This window comes from Callorhinus ursinus, unplaced genomic scaffold (assembly GCF_003265705.2).
Source record: "Callorhinus ursinus isolate GAN/ISIS: 27379988/994484 unplaced genomic scaffold, GSC_fseal_2.0 scaffold3, whole genome shotgun sequence".
Classification (NCBI taxonomy): domain Eukaryota; kingdom Metazoa; phylum Chordata; class Mammalia; order Carnivora; family Otariidae; genus Callorhinus; species Callorhinus ursinus.
The window spans coordinates 16,305,772-16,330,465 of NW_027397065.1; positions in this window are offsets into that span (position 1 = coordinate 16,305,772).

The window sequence follows — 24,694 nt, forward strand, 5'->3', positions numbered from 1 at the left end:
AATAAAATTGTTTAATGAAAATTTTAAAGCTCTCACATGACAATTGAATCAGAATATGTAGCTAACATCTAAAGAAACTAATTAAACATTGTCTCAAAGCTCAGAACTATACAAAAAGACAGGGTAATGTCACGTTTTCTAGGAAGACATTATAGTATCTCCCACACACTTTTGGGTTTCTGGCATAAATAGTGATTCTGTTCAAATCCTTAAGAAGAAAACTACATGATGGACATTTAAATCTAAGCTTTGTCCTTTTAAAGCTAAACAAATTATAAAATTTTCTGTAGAAAGGAAACAAATTTTGCTTGCCATGTAGAGTCTCCCTGGCTCTACAGCATGGCCATATTTGAGGTTTGGGACTGGCTTCTAAAGAGTTAGCTATGGTTCACCAATCAGTGCTTCATTACTCACTTTTTCCTATCAAATTGACAGATTATTTTCTCATCTATGCCAATCTTTTACGCTGAAAATGCAATGAAGACTTTTATTATGGAGAATTTCAAACACACATATCATGCAGACCTAATGGCATAATGAAACCCCATGACTCAAATACAGTAACTATTAAAGTTCAATCCTAACCTATTTGTACCATATGTGTACCCATATTCTGAAGTGTTAAGACATTATTACCAATTAATCTTTCAATATTTCAAATATCTCCAAAAGATAAGGATTTTTTTTCAACATGACAATGGTTTCAACACACACACACTATTTAATATCAAATATTAATGTGCTTAAGGGTCCAATTCCAAAGGAAGCCCGGGTTATTTATTTTTTTCAGTTTACTTGAATCAGGATCTAATTATTTCACACATTATGATTGATTGACATATATCTTATGTTCACTTTGATCTATATTTTTCTACCATCTATTTATTTATTTTTTTTTACTTGTGGTTAATCTGATAACGAAATCAGGTCATTTGTACTGCACAGAGTCCCTCTATGAAGACTTCTACTTACTACTTCTTTATGGCGTATGTTAGCATATTACTCCAACTTCTGTATGTCAGATTCAAATCCAATTCATTGTTTATGCTGAGTTTTTCCATAATATGTAGGGAAAGACTGTTACCTCTAAAAGACTAAGCTGTACGTATTATTGCAAAACAAACACATGGCTTGAGTGAAACTGCCAAATAGATGAATGCTCTTTTCTAAAAATAATAGAAATAAACTCTAACTTTTATGGAAGGTGTTCAGTAAACTTCCAGATCCTTTCCTTCTGAAATAAAGCATTAGTAAGAGAGAGTAACTACAAGAATCAGGGCAAGAATGAAAGTCTACCCTTTGTTCATATAGTCTCCAGCTGGTGTTTTATCAAATCTTATTTACAATTTTCTTGCCTGATGAATCAATCCATGCTTCCCTAAAACCTCAGGATAAGCCACAGAACAGCTGAGCATAATTCCTCTAGGCTTAATAATCACAGTGTTCTTCATGAGCAATGAGTATATTTTACCAGGGAATCTTCCCTTAGATGGATCACTCATAGCTGATTCCAAAAGAAAAGAAAATAGAATCTCATTTCTTCAGGAATCCACAGTCTGCACTTAGGTTAAACTCAACAAATAATATTACTCTTGTTTTATGTTGTTTTGGTTTGTTTGTTTGATGTTGTCTCAAACGAGTTTTGTCCATGGCTCAAGTCTGGTCAGTTCCGTTTCTTGAACAGCTGAGTCCACACTCCAGACATGTCCCTTATCAGGTTCTTACACTCAAGGAGCCATTATTCACCAGCCCTAACTGCCCAGGGCCAGGTATCAGATAGGGAAGGACCAGCCCTATCCCCAGGAGCCTGCAGAATTCTTCCGATTAGCTGTTTAACAGAAAGCCCAGGAAACTTTGCTAACCCAATCCCTTGCTTACAGAAGCTGACTTCTTAAAGCTCCAGCTGGCTGTTATAATCTGTCCCTGGGTCCAGTCATCTGTGTGGCCCTGCCTGGAAGCCTTCTCTGGTTTGAAGCTCTATGAAACAAGTTCTGCCCTTCACTGATCCAAGAGCCATTGTTTTGTCCTACCATCCAAAGAATCCTTAAATCTTATAAAACACTGAGTCAAATCCCATTTCTCTAATCTGAGGCTTTCAGTTCTGTAAAAAAAAAAAAAAATTAGTTTATTATATCATAAACTCTGTTTGATGAAAAGTTAGAAAAAGACAAGTGGAAATAAATATAGCATACAAGAAATATAAACTAAGAGTTAAGAAATGTCTTGATGCTCGTCAGGCCACTATTTTAAAGACTCTAATTGTATTATAGGAGCAAAACACCTTTTAAGCTTACTGTGAATATTTTCTTAAGATACTATTTATATAAATTGGAGACATGCAGCAATATACATTTTTAAATTTTTATGTTTCCATTTTAATTCCAGTTAGTTAACATACAGTGTTATACTAGTCTCAGGTGTATTATAGAGTAATTCAAGAGAAATACATACTTTTTTAAACAAAGTTAAATAATGAATGTATCTTTTCCTTACATATGGGAATAATATAAGTTAAATAAAGATAAATGGATTATGAATATCTTTCCACACATGTGAATACATTCAGAAAGATTTTCTCTAATATTAATAGATAAAATATTTAAGTTGTAAGTTATTCCTAGAGTCCATGAGTTTTTAAAACTTGGTCAAAAGAAATGTGCAGTTGATGACTACAATGAATTTCCCTCCAAAATATTTTACCAATTACATGTCCACTAACTGGATAGGAGAATGCACATGTATCTCACACTTTTAATAACAAATAATATTGCTCCTTTATTATTTTCTTAAGATAAAACATTACATCCTATGGAGTTTTACCCTGAGAGCCCCTGATAACTAGAAAGTTTGAGCATATTTTCATCTATATATTGCACTTAATCACATCCAACTTCTTACCCAGAACTTTCACAGCCCTGTTTTCTCCAGCCCCAATATTTATAACCAATTCCAACTCATGCCACTTTTCTTCTCACTCATCAGACTGCAACTCGCTAGCAACATTCTAACGTTCCTAGAATGTAGCAAGCACTCTTTCTACCAGAAAGCTATTGTACTGTTCCCTAGGAATGTTTCTCAATTCCCACCACCACAGCCCTAATTCTTTGAAAGCTATCCCCTTTGATCCTTTTAATCTCCCTCTAGCCTATTATTTATTACAGCACCCTGTTCATTTCCTTCACAGAAGAGTTCATGGGGCATACTATTATTAATTGTTCACTGCCTATATATGTGGTTAGTCTCTGTTTAACACAATACTTTCTGGATAATTCCACTTGCACAGGCAGCCATCTGATTTATTTCTCTTCCCCCGTTGGAGAGAGACCAATACTACAGAACTCTCTTGAATCACCTCTGCATTGCTGCTTGAAACATGGTTACATACAGCCTTCTCTTTAACACCCCCCAACTACCTTAAGTTTCTCTAAAATTTCAGGTGTTTGTGCATTCAAACATTTTTGTTTCGCCTGGAAAGTCCTCACCACAGCCTTGCTAATCCTTCATCAGTTAGGCTCAGTTACTGTCTTTATCCTCTGCTTGCAGAACAGCCAGTTGATAACACATTTTGATAGATTACTAAGCAGTAACCTCCTTGAAAGCAGGGACTCTATGGTTATTATACCACAAACTAATAGTGTCTGTTGCATAGTAAGTGATCAGTATTTGTGTGCCTAATCAATTAGAAGCATTCTGAAATCTTGATAGCATGAATTTTACATAAGATTACAGAAACTTCTTGACAAATGTCACAAGCCTAAATAAGCCATTAATATTAGGAATTCTAGGAACTTGATCAAGAGTCACTAGATGCTGTGGTAGACTAGAGGAATATTTTGATCAGAGCAATTATGTATTCTGAAAGAAAATAATTACCCTAGTGTGTGCTTAAAAACAGTATCACATACATCAAAGCAGGAAAGTAAGACCATATCCAAGCAGACATAAACAAGGCAATTTTCTTAGGTATAATTTGGCCAGGAAATTTAATCAGTTGTTTAGTAAGGATTCAAAGTTAATATCAAAACCCTAAAGAAAACGAGTAGTTTTTCTATATTTTTCTCTTCTCTAAACTTAACTGTTTAGTAAAGTGGCAATTTTCATTCAATAACATGAATTCAATTATACTTAATTTTTTTACTTATTATTTTTTGGATTGAACAAATGTGTCTTTATCAAAAAAGAAAGTCGTAGATAAAGAAAGTTCTTTATCAAAAAAGAAAGACTCTGTGACTACATCTAGACTTTTTCAGTCTGGTGGGGGAAATGAAAGACAGAAAGAGGAGAATTCGCCAACATTTACGGGATCGTGAATGCATAAGGCATACGTAATGTGTGAGTAGTGAATAATTTCTTGTACAACTTAAAGCCAGAGTTTTAAAACATTCTGAAATATTGGGCTTAGAGGAACTGTAATTTATAAAATTTTATTAAGGAAAACACTCGGTTTTAATCTCAAAATTCAATATATGTCCTGATTTGCCTTTTGATTTTTGAGCACTTTTCTTAGCATCAAGTATGAATCTCAGATCCTCAACATATAGATGACACTTTTCTGTCATTCTCCCCCTCCCCACTTCTGCCAGATATATTAACTGTCAGGATTGTACTATTTTGATAGCCAACTTAAGAATTGTTGTCTGGACTTCATTTCTTAACTTGTTATTTTTCTTTTTGAATTCATGTACATACAAAATATTTTACCTATGGCTGATTTATTACAACTTATTTTATAGTACAAAAAATCTTTGATTTTGATTAAAATCATGTGTGGCATTAATGTAGTATTAGTAATAATAAGAATATATGATGCCATTGGTAATGTATATTTACCATATCAACATGATGTGTTTATCATAAAGGAAACTTTAAGGCTGGAAAGTCTCATAAATTAGTTTCAGATTATAGGTCATAAAAATAATTTCTTTACACCTTGATATATATAGGTTACTAAAAAGTCAAGTATAGGAGATAGTATAAAACTTTGGAATAAATATGAGTAACTGCCTCATGATAAATGAGGCTTATGATGGGACACCTAGCACCAAAAGCATCCTGTCTAAATCCTTCATTAAAACATATTACCTCTTATAAAAAACTGGAAAGATATTCTAACAAACTGAACATAATGAGTTGACAAACTTTCATTTCCTTTTCCTTTCTCTACTTCTTAACTAAATACATTTGCTTTAAGTCTGTTTCAAAGAGTTGACATCTATTACATTCTCTAAATGAAATTCCTTTTGATTTTAAAAAAATCTAGTATTCAATGAAACAGCTGAAAAGACTCCCGCTAGAAAAGCCACCCATTAAACAGACACAACTTTGTTGAACTACACCGACCTAGTGGTGTAGGTGACCAGCCTATGGGTATTTAGCCCATAATGAGACTTATACTCCCATGAATAGCACACTCTTCTCTAACGAACTGAGTTGCAAAGATCCATAAAATGGGAAAGCTGTTCTCCTTTCCATGCTTGACTTCTACCAGAGAAATATCCTTAAAAATTTCTTCCTGATTTTATACTTTTGTATTTGTAATTTATATATTTATGTAAAATTTATATTTATGGGCATATATTAACTATTTATAAATTATATATTGATAGAATTATAATATTAAATTATAATATAGTTAAATATATTCCATATATTTACATATATATAAGACAAAAGATCAATGCAGCATTGTATGTAATAGCAAAGACTGGAAACCAATCTATGCTTAATACAGGGTAGATTAAATAACTTACAGTATATCCATATGATAAAATAGTTTGCAGAATTTGAAAAACACATTTCTACAAATTCAGGAAGTACTTCTAGATGTGTATTACATGAAAAAATAAGGTACAAAACAGGATCTTCTTATTTGTATTTAAAATACACAAAAGTGTTAGCAGTTTTTAACTTATGAAAGTAGAAGTCTGAGGTGAAATTTCATCTTAATCTCATTTTCTGTGCTTTTCAGGTATTTTTGGAACACTTCTTTAAAATGTTTATACATTTTTATACACACGGGGAATATGCCATTAATGCTGGAACTAGGGAAAGAGTCCCAAGCATTTTTATGTTCATTTATTTAATGAACAACACAAACAGCAGTTACCACAGACACAGTTTTTGTCAAAGAGCTTTACTTATTTCATTGTCCTAACCACCTTTAAGGATAGGTACTGTCACTGCCACAGATGAGAACAATGAGGTTGAAACCTGTCAGTGGCAGGTTCAGATTTCAAATTCAGGCAGTCTGGACCTGGAGTCCAAAATGTAATCACACCATACCTTACTATGTGATAAGGAAAAAACAATCACAATACAGGGAATTCAGAGTGACCAGGTCGGGGTATGTGCCAGTCAAGTTCAAGGTCGAATGTCATGCTGGGAGTCCATTTATCTCAGAGATGTAGATAGCATATAGGCATAGAGAAGGGTATAGATGCAAATGTGGGTATAGATATACAGATCTCTAAGAACGAGAAGCTCGGATTCGAGGTATTCCTATATTTAGTCTTTGTTTTTTTTCTGATAACAAAACAGGATGAGGACTAATGATTTGATTCAGAAGTGTTTTCCCCTGCAAAGGACAAAATCCTGCAAAAAGGAAAAACAACATTAAAACAATAATTATACCAACAATGAATACAAGCATTCCATCAAACTTCACAAGCACCAAACACATCCTACCAAATGTCTGGGGGGCTTTAAACTACATGACAGATATAAATTTCTAGAACATGATATACTCACTTTTGAGTATTCAGTGAAATTAAAGCAAGAGATTTTTCTTTTGTGCCTTTCCAACTTCCTCAGAAGCTATGAAACATCATTTTTCTTAACCTGTCTTTCAGTTAAATCTAATCTAGACTCTACCTCTACATTGTTGTTGAAAACACTTTCTACTTCTTCACTGAATTCTAGGAATGTGGGCCTGACTTTCCATAGTTAACACCCTTATGTTACATTTAAAAAAATAAATGGACCCAATGAATTAAACATCAATAGAATGAAAATAAAGACAACCAATGAATATATTCATTTGTCATGGTAAACATTCTGACTACCAATTAGATGAATTCAAGAAGTTGGTGGTGCTGCCAGCTTTTAGTTTGGAGATTACAGTACTCTCTTCCCTATTAATGTGAGAAGACTGTTGAAATGTTACCTGTAATGCTGTGAAAATGGGACACTATTGAAATATGAAGCAAACCCAAAACCATTAAACTGCCTTGCCATTTCATTTTTACACATTAGGTAAAGAGCTATCTAATTAAAAGCTGTGGCTCAGCCAGCTGAGCATCAGACTCTTGATTTCAGCCCAGATCATGATCTGGGAGTTGTGAGATGGATCCCTGTGTCTGGCTCCAGGCTGGGCCATAAGATGCTCTCTCTCCGCCCTCCTACCCCGCCCCGTCCCTCTGGCCCTCCCCCGCTTTCTCTCTCTCCCTCTCTATAAATAAGACATACCTACATATTTAAATAAAAATTAGGTAAATACGCTCACATAAACAAAATGTGTATGAGAATTGGAAAATTTTAGGAGATCATTTCAGGAGTCTTTTTGTTAATGTGAAAGTTAAATATAGAAAAAAACAAGATTCATTAATTAAACTAGCAATTTCATTCCCTAAATGAAAGCATAATTTCTTCTCTAAGAAGCATTTTGTAGCCCAACATTTTTTTTCATACATTTAAATTTATTCATCTGTTTATAAGATAAAATATGCAAGATTATACAGGCTAAAATCTCAACAAGCAACAGAAAACTGCTTTTATTTTTGCAATTTCAGAAAATAGTTCAAAAAGCTGTACATTATGTGATCAACCCCAAGTAAATGACTATAGTTATAGTGCTGTTCCATTTCACTCTAAAATGTTTCTTTTTAAATGATCTAAGGAAGGAAATTTAAATAAGATGGAATTTGAAGTGTATCATTTCTTTGTGCTTAACTTTCAACGATGGTAGTAACTTTGGATGTAAAAACAAAAATCAAAGGTATATTCTTTCACAGATAGTTTTTAAAACAGAGAGAAATGACAAAAACTGGGGCGCCTGGGTGGCTCAGTCGGTTAAGCGACTGCCTTCAGCTCAGGTCATGATCCCAGGGTCCTGGGATCCAGCCCCGCATCGGGCTCCCTGCTCAACAGGAAGCCTGCTTCTCCCTCTCCCACTCCCCCTGCTTGTGTTCCTGCTCTCGCTGTGTCCCTCTCTCTGTCAAATAAATAAATAAATAAAATCTTAAAAAAAATGACAAAAATTATTTCAACTTTTAAGTTAGTGAACATAAATATTGAATCAAATGCTATAATAATTGCTATATGTTTTGTTCACCCGTTTTAGCTGAACTTGTCTTCTAGCATAAATGTAAAATAACAATGGAGCCTTCAATTTTTGGCAACTTGCCATGTAGTTATCCTCTACAACAACAATTTAGAGAAATATCCCGAAGCCAGGAAAGAAATTGAGCAAGTCTAGCTGGTGGCTGCCCAGGCAACATGTATTAAATCCGACTTGCCTAGATTTTCCTTCGTAACAAAACACAGAAAAGAGGAGACAAAACTGGGGGCTGATCAAACTAAGATATGGAAACCAAGAGAATCTTCATAGAGTTAGGTACGCCCAGAAAATCGATTCCAGCAATATGTAAACTAGAAGAAAACCCACCAAAAGGGGGAGGAAGGTGAGGAAAATATGCCTATTTTGGCCCTCATACTTGCAAGATGGTAATACCAGAGACTGTCCTCACAATGTATCATCAGAAGCCAGCCTTCAAATGGGCACATGCCTAGAATTCCTAAGATCTGTGTGTTGTTAAATTCCTCCCTCCCCTACTGCCAGCCAAGAACTTAGTTTAAACTCATCTTCCTCAGGTAAGTATTTATGGAAACAAATGCAAATTATCCATCTAGGAATGACTTTCAATCCAGGCCTCATTATATTCCTATAAAATGCAAAAACATGAATCTCTATCCTCTCCCTTTTCCCCCTTTATCTCATACAAACTGATATAAATTCATGGAAACAAGCCACCATGAGCCAGAATCAGTAGAAAAAAAATTTTTCATAATCAGAACCAACAACCCAACAGATACTAGAGTTAGCAATTACAGGATATAAAGTAAGAACACTTAGACTTCCAAAGAAACAAAAGAGGGAAAATAATCAGAAGCTCAACGAATGTGTTAAACAATGACTAGTTATAGAAGAACAGAAAATTAACCAACTCAAAAGACTGCTTTGTTTGATGTAAGAGAACAAGAAGAGATAAAATTTGAGAGAGGTTATGAGACATTAAAAATACAATGAGATGTCTTAGGCATGTTTGACTTCTGTAAAGAGACAATATTTTTACAGAGAAGAGATGATGCAGCATATCCCAATCATGCTATAAAACACAATAAATCCATACCTAGACACATCATTGTAAAATTTTGGAATATTGAAGATTAAGGGAAGCTCTAAATAATAGCTTGGCAGAAATGACAGGTTCAAAAATATCTCTCAAGAAAGAATAAGACTTCACATAAGCAGACACCTAGGCCTTAAAATTAGAAGGCTCGTATTAGAGCAACAGTTCAGGTATGTTAAAAAAAATAATAAAGGATAATCACAAGGATCTAAGATGCAAGAACAATGCACACAAAAAAGTAAACACAAACATGAGTGTGTGCTGTGAACATATATGCACACACATACACACAGAAACCCCAGAAAAAAAGTGTTTTAAAGATAAAAAAGGAACCATGATTCTTAAATTCTTTCAAGAATAAACAAAAATTGTTTCCCGTTTTTCACTATGGTAAATAATGCTTGGGAGATCTCTGTGCAGCTTTCAGATGATTTTTTTTAAATTTTATTTTATTATGTTATGTTAATCACCATACATTACATCATTAGTTTTTGATGCAGTGTTCCATGATTCATTGTTTGCGTATAACACCCAGTGCTCCACGCAGAATGTGCCCTCTTTAATACCCATCACCAGGCCAACCCATCCCCCCACCCCCCTCCCCTCTAGAACCCTCAGTTAATATGCCCATCAACAGGGAAATGATTAAAGAGTTGTGGTACATCCATAAGATACGAAGTATTACATAGTTATTTTAGAGTATTTACCAAGAATGCCTCTTCACTTTTTTTCTTTTCCTGATGGTGGTTTGCTTTTTATTTTAAAGTAATACTCGTGAAAGAAAATTCGAAAAAAAAATGAAAAATTGAAATCCTCTCATTCTCTTATACTCTATCTCCACCTCCAAAAGTTTATTACTGTTAAGATTTTATGGGTAGTTTCTAAAAAGTGTCTGGGCATATACAAACTTATCTAACAAACATTTATATGGGTAATCCTTTATTTTGTTTTAACACAAGTGGGGCCATATAAGCTTGTTATTCTTCAAATTGCTTCTTATACTTATTTGGTTATTATTCTTTATCAGCACATATAAATCTACCTCATTCATTTAAAATAGATGTTTCAAGACTCTTAACTATAGAGAACAAACTGATGGTTGCCAGAGGGGAGGTGGGTGGGGGATGGGTGAACGAGGTGAAGGGGATTAAGAGCACACTTACCCTGATGAGCACTGAGTAACACAGAATTGCTGAATCACTACATTGTACACTTAAAACTAATTTAACACTGTATGTTAACTATACTGGAATTAAAATTAAAAAAAAAGAATAAACAAAAATGCTGTGAGGCTTAATTCATTGCCTAAAATTGTGCTGCTTTTATATAAGGCATAAATCATTAAGTCACAAAGACAAAGAGATTTCTAAATAGGTTTGCTGCCTCCCTGTCCCAATCAATTCAAATAAAGTTCACAAGGACTTCATTTTATCTTATTTTAGATATAAACAAAATTCTCATAATTCCTTTTTTGTATGTAATAGACAGTATTTTTCTAGTTAGTTTCCAAACTATGTAAAAGTTTGAATAGAGGATTAAATGATCTGGAAGATTTTTTTGCATTTCAAATACTTGAATTCAGAAATTTGCAACTTAGTTATCCAAAAACCATGCTTAGCATAATGTAGAATCATCTTAGGGCCTGAATAAGGTTTACTGAGCTAACTGTAACACAGATGAAGTAATAAAACACAGCTTTACAAATCTGAAGTTTATCTATGATTATATATTAACAACCACATTTTTTAACGAAGGTACCAGAAGGTAACACTCATTACATTTTAAAATAATTACAAAGAACATTAACTGTTATAAAATTCTGACATTTTAAAAATTGATAAGTACTAATTTAAATACTGATTATAAATCTCTTTAAATATGATTTTGGCATAAAATTTTAGCTCTTTTAAAAATACACTTCTAGAATTATTTTAAGAGCCCATAATAATTTCATTCTGATTAAGCACAAAGAATAATTAAAGCATGTTCAGCTGCACAAAAACTCAGAATAAATTGTTTTATATTCATAAAAACTACCAGTATCCCAAAATAATGTTAATTTTAAAGAATTAAAAGCTCTATTATAGTCTTCTCCTTTCCTCTAAAAATAAGTCTTACAAAGCAATTTGTAAGAATACCAGGAGTGGTGATTTGTACAATAGAGTATACTTAACAAATCACCTTAAAGACTTTTAAAGAATGAAAAGATTCTTCTACTTATCAAGAAGTGTATGATCTATTGTGACCTATAATAGAATGTCAACCCTAAATTGCAGTACAGAATGGTTGTTATCTAAGACTTTATAAAGGAGGGCACATGTTGTGATGAGCACTGGGTGTTATATACAACTAATGAATCGTTGAACATTACATCAAAAACTAATGATGTACTATATATTGGCTAACTGAACATAAAAATTAAAAAATAAAAACAAAAAATAAAAATCAAGTTCAAAAAAAGACTTATATATAAAAAAGTGCATATACCAAGTGTATATATCATGATGGGTCTGAACATATGCACACAGCCACAATATCATCACCATACTTAAGGTGCTAAACATATCTTCCAACACAAAATTTAATGGGAAAAAAATAAGGAAGGTGTGTTAAAAGACTTACTGAAGATAACATTCAATTCAAAATGGGTAAAGACACGTTTTACTTGTCTCCTTATCCACTATTCTGTGTTATGATAATTTCACCTCTAAAAAAGAGGACTGAATCTTAAAGCAGTTGTATAAGCCTGGGAGAATTAGTGGGGGAAAAACAACAGTTTACTGGAAGATGTTTTAGTTATTTTTTATTGGTGAAAAAGGCCTAAAAAGAGTTTAAATTTCTGGATTTATTTTTTTGTGACTGCATAACACAAAACTTAGTGAGAACAGTGGACCAGGAGACAAAAGTCAAAAGTATCTCTATGCAATTTAACATTGTATGGTTTTTGTTACCCTAAGTCCTTTAAAATGCCATTGTCTACTCTGTTTTATAGCTTAAACTCTCATTCTTTATTTTTCCATTAAATTGTGTTTCTACATAGAGGAAACCTTTAGGGAGGTTAGTTAGCAATACCTCCTTTTTCTCTGACACTTGCCAAGATCCTGTAGGGCTTACTCTCTTTCTGTCACCAACAGTCATCCAAAGGACAGCTACTCACACAATATGCCTTTGTATCCCCCAGAGAGGATACACCCAAAACTGCTGCATTTGTTTCCATACATTTTCCAAGTCCTTTTATTTTGTCTCTCCCATAGCCATTGGTGCGATCCTCCAGAGCTCAGACCTGTTACTAATAATTTCTAATTCAGATTGGACTTTCTCCTTCCAAGGTAAAACCTGGTTAATATGACCTGTGAGTTATCTCTCTGAGGACCTTTAGATAGAGTCTCCTCTACTATATTCAGTTCTAAACTAATTCTTTGAAAGGGTTTAAGTCAGTCTAGAAACTTACTCTCTGGTTTCTTTGCCCATTCACTACATGTACTTTAAAGTTTGTGATCTTCTCTGTACTCCAAATGTGCAGAAAGCATGGGAAATAGATGTTATATGTTCTCCCTTGTTGTTTGTAGTTCATGAAACTGTGGCCACGATGGTGATGATATTTGGGCCAATTTTTCTAGGGGAGCCACAAGGTGAGAAAATGAACTTTTTGAAGTGTCCAGGCCAGCTATCATTTAGGGCGTCCCATATTTTAGTGTTGCCTGAGGGTATTCTTCTTGCATTATTTACTTTTTTCTTTTTTTTTTTTTTTTTTTTTTGCCAAGAACAAGTTTACTGATCAATGAGAACGGCAGAACTCCAGCGCTAGTGGAATAAAGCGCATAGAATTCATGGCTTTTTTCCCATGATTCTTTAGTCTTTCAAAGTTAATTTTTTTTAATTTTCTTTTTCTATTTTTTTATTTTTTATTTCCCTTTTTCGTGTTTTTTTTAATTTTTTATTGTTATGTTAATCACCATATATTACATCATTAGTTTTTGGTGCAGTGTTCCATGATTCATTGTTTGTTCATAACACCCAGTGCTCCATGCAGAACGTGCCCTCCTCAATACCTATCACCAGGCTAACCCATCCCCCTACCCCCCTCCCCTCTAGAACCCTCAGTTTGTTTTTCAGAGTCCATCATCTCTCATGGTTCGTCTCCCCCTCTGACATACTCCCCTTTTCTTCCTCTCCTGTTATCTTCTTCTTTTCCTTTTTTCTTAAAATATGTTGCGTTATTTGTTTCAGAAGTACAGATCTGTGATTCAACAGTCTTGCACAATTCACAGCGCTCACCGTAGCACATACCCTCCCCAATGTCTATCACCCAGCCACCCCATCCCTCCCACCCCCAACCACTCCAGTAACACTCAGTTTGTTTCCTGAGATTAAGAATTCCTCATATCAGTGAGGTCATGTGATACGTCTTTCTCTGATTGACTTATTTCACTCAGCATAACACCCTCCAGTTCCATCCACGTCGTTGCAAATGGCAACATCTCATTCCTTTTGATGGCTGCATAATATTCCATTGTGTATATATACCACTTCTTCTTTATCCATTCATCTGTCGATGGGCATCTTGGCTCTTGCCACAGTTTGGCTATTGTGGACATTGCTGCTATAAACATTGGGGTGCACGTACCCCTTCGGGTCCCTACATTTGTATCTTTGTGGTAAATACCCAGTAGTGCAATTGCTGGATCGAACGGTAGCTCTAATTTCAACTGTTTGAGGAACCTCCATACTGTTTTCCAGAGTGGTTGCACCAGCTTGCATTCCCACCAACAGTGTAGGAGGGTTCCCCTTTCTCCACATCCCCGCCAACATCTGTCGTTCCCTGACTTGTTAATTTTAGCCATTCTGACGAGTGTGAGGTGGTATCTCATTGAGGTTTTGATTTGGATTTCCCTGATGCCGAGCGATGTTGAGCACTTTTTCATGTGCCTGTTGGCCATTTGGATGTCTTCTTTGGAGAAATGTCTGTTCATGTCTTCTGCCCATTTCTTGATTGGATTATTTGTTCTTTGGGTGTTGAGTTTGATAAGTTCTTTATAGATTTTGGATACTAGCCCTTTATCTGATATGTCATTTGCAAATATTTTCTCCCATTCTGTCGGTTGTCTTTGGTTTTGTGGACTGTTTCTTTTGCTGTGCAAAAGCTTTTTATCTTGATGAAATCCCAATAGTTCATTTTTGCCCTGGCTTCCCGTGCCTTTGGCGATGTTTCTAGGAAGAAGTTGCTGCGGCTAAGGTCGAAAAGGTTGCTACCTGTGTTCTCCTTTAGGATTTGGATGGACTCCTGTCTCACGTTTAGGTCTTTCAACCATTTGGAGTCTATTTTTGTGTGTGGTGTAAGGAAATGGTCCAGTTTCATTCTTCTGCATGTGGCTGTCCAATTTTCCCAACACCATTTGTTGAAGAGACTGTCTTTTTGCCATTGGACATTCTTTCCTGCTTTGTCAAAAATAAGTTGACCATAGAGTTGAGGGTCCATTTCTGGGCTCTCGATTCTGTTCCATTGATCTATGTGTCTGTTTTTGTGCCAGTACCATACTGTCTTGATGATGACAGCTTTGTAATAGAGCTGGAAGTCCGGAATTGTGATGCCACCAGCTTTGCTTTTCTTTTTCAGTATTCCTCTGGCTATTCTGGGTCTCTTCTGGTTCCATACAAATTTTAGGATTATTTGTTCCATTTCTTTGAAAAAAGTGGATGGTATTTTGATGGGGATGGCATTGAATGTGTAGATTGCTCTAGGTAGCATTGACATCTTCACAATGTTGATTCTCCCAATCCATGAGCATGGAACGTTTTTGCATTTCTTTGTGTCTTCTTCAATTTCTTTCATGAGTATTTTATAGTTTTCTGAGTACAGATCCTTTGCCTCTTTGGTTAGATTTATTCCTAGGTATCTAATGGTTTTGGGTGCAATTGTAAATGGGATAGACTCCTTGATTTGTCTCTCTTCTGTCTTGTTGTTGGTGTATAGGAATGCCACTGATTTCTGTGCATTGATTTTATATCCTGCTACTTTACTGAATTCCTGTATGAGTTCTAGCAGTTTTGGGGTGGAGTCTTTTGGGTTTTCCACATACAGTATCATATCATCTGCAAAGAGTGAGAGTTTGACTTCCTCTTTGCCGATTTGGATGCCTTTGATTTCTTTTTGTTGTCTGATTGCTGTGGCTAGGACTTCTAATACTATGTTGAATAGCAGTGGTGAGAGTGGACATCCCTGCCACGTTCTTGACCTTAGGGGAAAAGCTCTCAGCCTTTCCCCATTGAGAATGATATTCGCTGTAGGTTTATCATAGATGGCTTTTATGATATTGAGGTATGTACCCTCTATCCCTATACTCTGAAGAGTTTTGATCAAGAAAGGATGTTGTACTTTGTCAAATGCTTTTTCTGCATCTATTGAGAGGATCATATGATTCTTGCTCTTTCTTTTGTTAATGTATTGTATCACGTTGATTGATTTGCGGATGTTGAACCAGCCTTGCAGCCCAGGCATAAATCCCACTTGGTCATGGTGAATAATCCTTTTAATGTACTGTTGGATCCTATTGGCTAGTATTTTGGTGAGAATTTTTGCATCCATGTTCATCAAGGATATTGGTCTGTAATTCTCTTTTTTGATGGGGTCTTTGTCTGGTTTTGGGATCAAGGTAATGCTGGCCTCATAAAATGAGTTTGGAAGTTTCCCTTCCATTTCTATTTTTTGGAACAGTTTCCGGAGAATAGGTATTAATTCTTCTTGAAATGTCTGATAGAATTCCCCTGGGAAGCCGTCTGGCCCTGGGCTTTTGTTTCTTGGGAGATTTTTGATGACTGTTTCAATTTCCTTAGTGGTTATAGGTCTGTTCAGGTTTTCTATTTCTTCCTGGTTCAATTTTGGTAGTTGATACATCTCTAGGAATGCACCCATTTCTTCCAGGTTATCTAATTTGCTGGCATAGAGTTGCTCATAATATGTTCTTATAATTGTTTGTATTTCTTTGCATAATTTACATTTTTCGCTCTCCTTTGTATTTCCTGTAATCTAGAAGTTAGATCTGGGATTTTTGTTGTTGTTTTTAATTGATTCACTTTATGCTTTTTTATTTGAGAGAGAGAGAATGAGAGAGAAAGAGCATGGGGCGGGGGAGGGTCAGAGGGAGGAGCAGACTCCCTGCTGGGCAGGGAGCTGGATGCAGGACTCTATTCTGGGACTCCAGGATCATGACCTGAGCCGAAGGCAGTCCCTTAACCAACTGAGCCACCCAGGCACTCCTGATCTGGGTTTTTAAAAAAATAAATCATACATGAGTCTGTGTCCTTTTTTTCATCATGACAGAGGTGAATAATATAAGGTGTCTCATTATTAAGAGAGCCAAATTGCATTCACACAGTTAAGTTGATGAAAGATAACTGTAATGATTTTTTTCCTTTGCAATTAATAGGAGAAAGAAAGTTTAGTCAGCAATACAAAACTTAACTTTGAGTATCTGAAAAGTTTATGCAAATGTATAAAAAAATAAATCTCTCAAATGCTATCACTGTTAACTCTTGGATAAACAAGAAAAAATAAATGTCCAATTTCAGCAAAATCTAACAATTTTTCTATTAAATATATTCACTAAAAATTCCAATCAAATAAAACACTTAAAATATTAGTTGAAAAATCACTTAGATCATCTCAACTATATTTCTTATAATTTAAGTAGAAAGGTACTGATTAGTGTCCCAATACAATTTTTTTCTTGAGAACTCATCATATTATTTTTTTGTTATTGCAATGACAAAAAGTATGCTGAATATTTGGGAAGACAAACTAGGAAATCAGTATTCCACAAAACAGAAAGTAATTATTAGAGAAAACATAACTGATAATCTTATAAAAAAGGAACTAATAATGCTTACTCATGATGAGAAGGATATAACACGGCTCGAGTAACTGAATAAGATAACCTGCAAGCTAGAAATTATATTTGATTATATTTGATAAAAAATAGCTGTAAGAATTTACATAATTTAAAAAAAATCAAAAGCCTAATAGCTGATAATCAAGAAAAAGAACAACAAACCAAATTTTTAACATTCTGACTATTCTTTAAAATAGTTACACCCTGGGAAATGAACAAAGGGAATGAAGCCAATTAGAGAGTATACACTTAGGAGTGTTTGCCCTCTCTCCTTCTCTCTCTTTGTTCATCATCACCACTGGGAGTCCTAGATAAGTAAATGAATTGGAACTGAAGGAAAGATTTCTGTTGGGAGAGGAAGCATAAGGAAGGTCATAGATAGCTTCTTGAAGCTATCAATTATGAATAGTTAGATTTGCATGAAGGCACAAGTCTAACTCACATGATCTCAAAGGACCCTTTCAAGGTCTTTGATTAAATTACACAGGTGCCATTCCATGATGGAAGAATATAAGATTTAGAGAAAGGGACTGAAATTTGTGTCCCTACTGTACTTCTGACAGCTAAAATATTATGAAATCAGTCTCTGTTTTGTCATTCTTCAAAGATGCAGTTGACATACTGTTACTAATACCCCAGATTTCAATGACTGTATATTATATATATTATATATAATATACTCAAGTATATATATATTTGAAATGATAAGAACTACATTTATTTGAATGTAGGTATAAATAGATATATGTCATTGAAATAACTACCTTACTAGTTATAATTCAGTATATAATGCATCTATACAATATAACTTTATATTTGCCATATCTTCCTTTTGTTTAAAATATTTCCTGGATAATTTTTACAAATTATAATATGTTGAGATGAATCTATAGCAGCTCTGTACTTATAGTACATATTTAATACCCGTATTTTTGTGGCGCCTGGGTGGCTCAGTTGTTAAGCATCTGCCTTCGGCTCAGGTCATGATCCCGGGGTCCTGGGATCGAGCCCCGCATTGGGGTCCCTGCTCGGCAGAGAGCCTGCTTCTCCCTCTCCCGCTCCCCCTGCTTGTGTTCCCTCTCTCACTGTGTCTCTCTCTGTCAAATAAATAAATAAAATCTTAAAAAAAATAAATAAAATAAAACCTGTATTTTACCTATATGAACTATTTAGAATTTTCTTCACACTCAGTTGAGTGAAAAATTGAGAAGTTTCCTTTGGTAACAGACTTAATCAGAGAAGTCATGTTTTAATGTGCCATTCACAATTGATTTTGAGAGTTTATTCTGTTACATGACAATTCTGATAATGAATGTATTATGTCAAAGTGACATTACTTTTCTCCTCCTAATTAAACTGCTACTTTATTTTTCAATTGTAAGGCAGAAGAACTATAACATTAAGTTTGGCCAAAAGGAAGAAAATAAATGTGCAAAGAGAAGAAAGTAAATATTTTTATTAAGAGTGTCTAATTCTACTTTAGTTTCAGAGATAGCTTGCATTAATGTGTCTCAATAATTCTTCATGTTCTATTTCTCAATTCATGTTACACAGACTTAATATTTATAATTAATGTTGAATTTTCCTATATTTACTGTGATAATTGATAATGCGATCATGAATGTGCATTAGAATTACCCAAGAACAAAATAACAATAATGACCATAATAATCAATAGTTTCCAAGTGCTATAGTAAAAACTGTTCTTTTAAACTCCAATTTCAGCTCTCTAAATTACATTGAATTTTATATATAGTTAAAAATTAAACCACCATCAATCACAATGTCTCCAGTTCAGTATCTGATATAGCATTTCAAAATAAGCGTCATTGTCTAATGGGAAAATAAATTTGTGTAATCATAATAAAAGAATATTAGTCTCAAGGTAAGGTAATAAAGAAAAACCCTTGTGTTACTCACACACACACACACACACACACACACATCTAGGAAATGCACTTCCTAGACTAGGAAAAGAAAGATACATTGAAGTACAGTGAGAACTATCAAGCAAGTAGCCAGCATTTTACCAAATATGGAGGGTGGGGGACATTCTTTGATAACATAATTACTAAGAGTTATTCAATGAATTCATAAGAAAGTGAAAAAAAAAATTCAAGCTAGAAACAAGGGCCTAAAGAATGCGGAATGACTGAGAACTGATTCAGAAGTTTATGCCAAGAATAAAAGGTAGCACTGGAAAGAGGATCAACTAAGTGTGTAAGAAAATAAGTTTGGTTTATATTAGAAGAGAGGCCCTTCTCTTGCTTTAATGAGTTATCAAGGAGAAAATAAAGTTTCATAGTCTTTAGAGTTTGTCTTGTACAAATATGCTCAAAAGAAGTGAAGAGTGTAGTAAAATATGTCTAGTTCTAACATTTAAGAGAATTATATCTAACCTTAGAGGACACATCTAAATTATGTTAGAATTTCAGTGTCTAAAATGGTTCTTCTAAATTTTTTTATATATCAGTCATGTAGCAAAAGCAGAACTCAATTCAGATATATTTACATTGAAAACTGACATTTTTCTTCCTGCTAAATGCTTTTATTGTTTATTTCATTTGATTCTTACAAATACTTAATCTCAGGGCATATTAAAATATTCCTTTTACCAATGAAATAACTTAGGTTTGGAAAAACAAAATGAGTTGTCTCGAGTTCTCAATTTTAAAACGGTGGGATTAATATCTAACTGGGGCAATGTGTGGCTCCAGCCTGGGTAATGAAATGCTGCTGTATGACTTCGGTCTTTGATTTCCAGGATCTGTGATAACGTAGAGACAAGGACACCTCATGATATGGAAGTGGGCATCCCACAGAAGCAAGGACCTCAGTTTAGGAACCACAACATGAACTACTACAGCAGAGGTACAAAAGGGCCTTCATAAGGTTTCTGCAATTAGGAGGTGCAGTGCTAAATGGCTGTCACCTGCTACTCAAGACTTTCTTCAGACAGCCCATGGAATCTGCTCCTTGAAGCACCATGTTTACGCACCGGTGCAAAGACTTAACATCTATCTTCCCTGCGCTGCTTTCCTTCTATCTATTGCTCTACTTTCATTTTCCTGTAGCCGGAGTCACATTCTTGAGATGGAGTTCCAAAGGGCTCATTGTCTGAACTCACCTCCAAATTATTTTCCGTGATGTATTTCTCTGAACTGAAAAACTATGTTTATTCATTTTTCTAGACCCTTCCTTAACTTCCAAAGTAGGTTATTTCCTCTGCTAAGCTTTTTAGTAGGAAAAAAAAAAAACGAGAAAAGCATTAGCCTTCCAAGATGTTATGTACCTTTATGCAGTAGGTTTGGATGTGCTCCACGACATATAAAAATCCCACAGAGAGGTTTACAGCATGAGGATTATTTCCTTTATTCTTTGTAATAATGTTGTACCAGACTAAAGCAGATCCACTATTTTAAATCATTCGCTCTTATTTCATTTGAGAGTTACTATTTGTAGAAAACAATTGAACATAATAAAAAAGAAGAAAACTGATTCTAATAAAGCATACTTTTTTAAAAAAGATGTGTTTATTTGAGAGAGACAGAGCAGGAGCGGCAGAGGGAGAGGGAGAGAGAATCTCAAGCAGACTCCTCACTGACCACAGAGCCAGACGTGGGGCTTGATCTCATGACCCTGAGATCACTACCCAAGCCAAAACCAAAAGTCAGCCCCTTAACTGACTGTGCCACCCTGGCACCCTTAAAGCATACATGTTTTTAATTGTTTTGTGAAAAACAACCAGAAGAAGTAAGAGTGGGTCACCTGACTATAATTAATTCCTCTGAAAATCATTTTTTCTACATTTTCTAGATGTACTGGCTTTCTGATTATTAAGGAACAGTATATTGCCTATGGAATTAAACAAATACCATTTGGAATTAACACCGCTGTCTTATGGCATTAATCAATTTACTGTTCTTCCTATCAGCAAACCCAGTTTTTAAGTCATCAGCTTCACTGCTTGTGTCAACTAGTTGAAATAAAACCAAAAAAGGCAAAGTCCTTGCACCACAGTAGCATTCAACATAACAACGTTTGTTGTGGATGTGGATGTTTATAGTTAGTCTGGTCTGCATGAAATGGGACTCTCAGAATCAAAAACTAATTCAGTTGACTTGGAAAACTTTTCTAAAGATGGTTCCTATTCCTATTAATGTGCACTGACTTCTAAAATTATTTTTCTATTTGCTGTTTGAAGGACAATTTGCCGTCTGCCATGTCTAGATATGGTAACTAAATGCTAATAAATGTGGCTGACATCCACAGGACAGCCGAGCATACCTTGAAGTCAGAGTCTTTGTGACGGCCTCTTTTCCATATCTGTGACTGATTCTCGGGTCAGTGGTCACATGTTGCTTCACCTGATAGCTCAGAAATGCACAGAATTTTGCTTCTTGATTCGTGAAATAATTACAAAGATAAACATTCCTGGAAAAACAATGCTTCTGAAGAAAGTTCAAAGCCTCAACTAAATTAGGGAGAAACTGTTAAATCTGTCCCAGAATTACTCACCTGCATGCTGGATAAGACTGTTAAAATCTTAAAAAGCCCTAGTGACTGGTATGCTAACATTTTATTGTGTTAAATTATGTTATTTGTTGGTGTTCTTAAAATAAAATTAATTAGAGCTAAGGAAGGCAAATGTGAGAGATTTCTCTCTGGTATGAGAGCAGCGGTGATTTTTCTGAGGAGTATCACTCTGTCTCTCCTTGATTGCAGGAGAAAACTCTTCTTTATATATTGGAGATTGCATACAGTAAATTCACTTGGATATCAATCTGATCCCAAAATGTAAGGTTACCTAAATACTAGATATTTTCCTAAAATGCAGTTGCATTACTCCATCACATTTTCAGTGTACCCTTTATTTCTGTTTATAAATGTAAGAATAGAGAACATCATCCACCTATACACAGCATGGATTATAGCTCATTAGTTATGCAATAATCCCTGGTACAGAAATGGAGAAAAATTAAAGGCATTAAATTAACAAGATTGTGGGTATCATCACATTTGATTTTTTGAAGCCCACAGACCTATTTTTCATACGATATTACAAATGACTTAATTCTACCAATGATTTACTTCCACAAATAATGTAATCTTCTTGAAGCTTTCCATGATACCTAAAGTAATTTTTTTCTGTGACCATTGGCACTTTATGCCTCTTTTAGATCAATTATTAAATCCTGATTTGTTTTATGCTTGCGTGTTTTATCTCTATTATAGTAAGTTATAAGATTTTCTTAATCTATTGATAGATCAAAAACTACTTAATGATGTATTGTCTACCTATCTTTTTCATTAAAATGAAATAAGCTGGAGTACCAAAACTGGGATCTTTCTCTTAAATTATCCTGGGTTTATACACTCATTGTATTGATTCCAATGGTTCTTTTAGACTTTCCTCATTTATCTTTTTAGTTTTTGATTAGAAAATTAGATGCATTTATTAAAATAATTTATTGACAAAAGAGCCAGAACAAACTGCTTAGCCAGACAGGGTTGCCAAACCACCATTTCTTCTGATTTTAAAGCAATTTCTGTGATGTGGTTGCTGAATCCAAACCCTGAAGTTACAGGAGAAACTTAACGGCATTTGCCACCATTCACAGATTATCTCACCCAAAGGAATAATAAAGGCAATACGATCATATGTTTTCCAAAAAACACTAAGACCAACATTTTCAGAACTCAAAAGACTAAGGTACCTTTGTGTTATTAAAAAAAAAAAAAATAGGCCTTGGTAGTAAATGACTGAAGTTTCTGCTAATGAAAACTTTCCTGAGCTAAAACTTTATCCTCAGAATACAATTCAATTAAACTGTAAAAATACTAAGAGAAAATGGTAAGTCATTTGTTAAAGGTTAATCTTTTACCAGAGGTTACAGGTAGAACTCTATTTAATACATTCTCTCCACTAGCAACAGTTCTTTTAAAACAATATATTTCCTCAGGAATTACCGAGTCTCTTCTTGGCTTCTTGGCAAAGAGAAGAATCTAGGGGCACCTGGGTGGCTCAGTCGTTAAGCATCTGCCTTCGGCTCAGGTCATGATCCCAGGACCCTGGGATCGTGCCCTGCATCGGGCTCCCTGCTCGGCGGGAAGCCTGCTTCTCCCTCTCCCACTCCCCCTGCTTGTGTTCCCTCTCTTTGTCAAATAAATAAATCTTTAAAAAAAAAAAAGAAAAGAATCTAAAGAAAAAAGGGAGAAAGCTACCTAGATGTTATACAAATAAATTAGGAAAAATGAAATTTTTGAAGACTTGGAATATCAAGTATGTATTATACAACTTATATAATTTTTGACTTATATAATTATTTAAATTACCTAATTTTTAATAACAGTTCAGGTCTTCAAGTCCAGTGATATAGTGTTTTTCTGAAAATAGCACTAAACTATTACTTTGATTAAGGAAAATGAGCCATATCAGTTGTTTCTGTTCACTTACTAATGTTTTTTTCTATTGGGACATTATTTTTCAGATTATAGAAAAGACTCATATATTAGTTTCTTTAATCCAAAGGCTTGAAAATATATCACAGTAATAAGGGAAATTTTCAACTTTTAACATTTGTGGGCCCTGTTCCTAGGCTCCAGCGGAAGCTACACTTCAACATTTACCAAGGTCAGAATGACTCCACAAAACCTCAAAGCATGGGCTCTATTTCTGCCCTGAGCACATACTGTACAACTACTTTTTAAAAATAAATAAATAAGTAAATAACCAAAAAGGAGCATTCCAAATGTAAGGATAAGGAAAAAAAAAAAAAAAAAAACCTCATCTTACAGACTTGCAAATACTAAAAACATGATATAAAGTCTGTAACTTTCTGGAATGCCCTTCATCATGATGATGTGTAACTATATAAAAAAACTTATATAACCCTGCACCAAATGTTCCTTCCCCAGAGTACTCTCTTCTTTGTTAAGACTGTATATCCTGGGCAGCTGTCCTAACTTGGGCTCAAATAAAATTCTTTTCCATCCTCTTTAAAATTAAAAAAAAAAAAAAAGGTTTGTTCATTTTGCAAGAGTCATTTGGGGGATATTTTTAAAATGCAGAATCTTGGCCTAATCCCATACATACTGAATCAGAAATTTCATGGGTAAGGCAAAGTGAGTTTACTTTTAAACCTCGGCATTTCGCTTAGAAACCAGTATATCTTGTTTTATTTTTCCCTCCCTTCCCCTATGATCCTCTGTTTTGTCTTTTAAATTCCATGTATGGAACTCATGATTTTTAATCAACTTGATTCATGTATAATTTATGTACAGTATCATGAATGCATATATGTGTTTTATGGAAGTGTTGAATCACTAAATTCTTTTTTTTTTTTTACTTTGTGTGTGTGTGTGTGTGTGTGTGTGTGTGTGTGTGTGTGTGTGTGT